Source organism: Dunckerocampus dactyliophorus, unplaced genomic scaffold (assembly GCF_027744805.1).
Source record: "Dunckerocampus dactyliophorus isolate RoL2022-P2 unplaced genomic scaffold, RoL_Ddac_1.1 HiC_scaffold_47, whole genome shotgun sequence".
NCBI lineage: Eukaryota > Metazoa > Chordata > Actinopteri > Syngnathiformes > Syngnathidae > Dunckerocampus > Dunckerocampus dactyliophorus.
Genome location: NW_026559883.1, coordinates 85,001 through 87,987, shown reverse-complemented (window position 1 = coordinate 87,987; position 2,987 = coordinate 85,001).

Below are 2,987 nucleotides of genomic sequence, written 5' to 3'. Positions count from 1 at the left end.
CTCGGCCTGAGTTTCTGAATTTCTCCCTTGACACTTTGCCATTTTTCCACCCTTTTTCTCATTTCATCCAGGGCAACAGCGGCTCTCCACACACTTTAGAACCGCCCCTGGGCTCCAGGACGCAAGGCATGGGTTACTCTCGCCCATTGACTTCAATGCATTTACTGCAACTCCTGCCTGTGTCCGCCAGAGGGCGTCTGGCTTAACAGCGGCTCTCCACGCTATTTCTATCCGCTTTGAGGCTCCAGGCAGCTCGGCCTGGGTTTCTGAATTTCTCCCCTGACACTTTGCCATTTTTTCACCCTTTTTCTCAATTCATCCAGGGACACAGCGGCTCTCCACACACTTTAGAACCGCCCCTGGGCTCCAGGCAGCTCGGCCTGAGTTTCTGAATTTCTCCCTTGACACTTTGCCATTTTTTCACCCTTTTTCTCAATTCATCCAGGGACACAGCGGCTCTCCACAGACTTTGCAGCCGCCCCTGGGCTCCAGCCAGCTCGGCCTGAGTTTCTGAATTTCTCCCTTGACACTTTGCCATTTTTTCACCTTTTTTCTCATTTCATCCAGGGACACAGCGGCTCTCCACAGACTTTGCAGCCGCCCCTGGGCTCCAGGCAGCTCGGCCTGGGTTTCTGAATTTCTCCCTTGACACTTTGCCATTTTTTCACCTTTTTTCTCATTTCATCCAGGGACACAGCGGCTCTCCACAGACTTTGCAGCCGCCCCTGGGCTCCAGGCAGCTCGGCCTGGGTTTCTGAATTTCTCCCTTGACACTTTGCCATTTTTTCACCTTTTTTCTCATTTCATCCAGGGACACAGCGGCTCTCCACAGACTTTGCAGCCGCCCCTGGGCTCCAGGCAGCTCGGCCTGGGTTTCTGAATTTCTCCCTTGACACTTTGCCATTTTTCCACCCTTTTTCTCATTTCATCCAGGGACACAGCGGCACTCCACAGACTTTGCAGCCGCCCCTGGGCTCCAGGCAGCTCGGCCTGAGTTTCTGAATTTCTCCCTTGACACTTTGCCATTTTTTCACCCTTTTTCTCATTTCATCCAGGGACACAGCGGCACTCCACAGACTTTACAGCCGCCCCTGGGCTCCAGGCAGCTCGGCCTGGGTTTCTGAATTTCTCCCTTGACACTTTGCCATTTTTTCACCTTTTTTCTCATTTCATCCAGGGACACAGCGGCTCTCCACAGACTTTGCAGCCGCCCCTGGGCTCCAGGCAGCTCGGCCTGGGTTTCTGAATTTCTCCCTTGACACTTTGTTACTCTTTCACCTTTTTTCTCATTTCATCCAGGGACACAGCGGCTCTCCACAGACTTTCCCGCGGCCCCTGGGCTCCAGGACCCTAGGCATGGGTTTCTGCCTAGCTCCCTTGACACTTTGCCATTTTTTCACCTTTTTTCTCATTTCATCCAGGGCAACAGCGGCTCTCACAGACTTTAGAGCGGCCCCTGGGCTCCAGGACCCTAGGCATGGGTTTCTGCCTAGCTCCCTTGACACTTTGCCATTTTTTCACCTTTTTTCTCATTTCATCCAGGGACACAGCGGCTCTCCACAGACTTTACAGCCGCCCCTGGGCTCCAGGACCCTAGGCATGGGTTTCTGAATTTCTCCCTTGACACTTTGTTACTCTTTCACCTTTTTTCTCATTTCATCCAGGGACACAGCGGCTCTCCACAGACTTTCCCGCGGCCCCTGGGCTCCAGGACCCTAGGCATGGGTTTCTGAATTTCTCCCTTGACACTTTGCCATTTTTTCACCTTTTTTCTCATTTCATCCAGGGACACAGCGGCTCTCCACAGACTTTGCAGCCGCCCCTGGGCTCCAGGCAGCTCGGCCTGAGTTTCTGAATTTCTCCCTTGACACTTTGCCATTTTTCCACCCTTTTTCTCATTTCATCCAGGGACACAGCGGCTCTCCACAGACTTTGCAGCCGCCCCTGGGCTCCAGGCAGCTCGGCCTGGGTTTCTGAATTTCTCCCTTGACACTTTGCCATTTTTTCACCTTTTTTCTCATTTCATCCAGGGACACAGCGGCTCTCCACAGACTTTGCAGCCGCCCCTGGGCTCCAGGCAGCTCGGCCTGGGTTTCTGAATTTCTCCCTTGACACTTTGCCATTTTTCCACCCTTTTTCTCATTTCATCCAGGGACACAGCGGCTCTCCACAGACTTTGCAGCCGCCCCTGGGCTCCAGGCAGCTCGGCCTGGGTTTCTGAATTTCTCCCTTGACACTTTGTTACTTTTTCACCTTTTTTCTCATTTCATCCAGGGACACAGCGGCTCTCCACAGACTTTAGAACCGCCCCTGGGCTCCAGGCAGCTCGGCCTGAGTTTCTGAATTTCTCCCTTGACACTTTGCCATTTTTTCACCTTTTTTCTCATTTCATCCAGGGACACAGCGGCTCTCCACAGACTTTGCAGCCGCCCCTGGGCTCCAGGCAGCTCGGCCTGGGTTTCTGAATTTCTCCCTTGACACTTTGCCATTTTTTCACCCTTTTTCTCAATTCATCCAGGGACACAGCGGCTCTCACAGACTTTCCCGCGGCCCCTGGGCTCCAGGACCCTAGGCATGGGTTTCTGCCTAGCTCCCTTGACACTTTGCCATTTTTTCACCTTTTTTCTCATTTCATCCAGGGCAACAGCGGCTCTCCACAGACTTTCCCGCGGCCCCTGGGCTCCAGGACCCTAGGCATGGGTTTCTGCCTAGCTCCCTTGACACTTTGCCATTTTTTCACCCTTTTTCTCATTTCATCCAGGGACACAGCGGCTCTCACAGACTTTAGAACCGCCCCTGGGCTCCAGGCAGCTCGGCCTGAGTTTCTGAATTTCTCCCTTGACACTTTGCCATTTTTTCACCCTTTTTCTCATTTCATCCAGGGACACAGCGGCTCTCACAGACTTTAGAACCGCCCCTGGGCTCCAGGACGCAAGGCATGGCTTACTCTCGCCCATTGACTTCAATGCATTTACTGCAACTCCTGC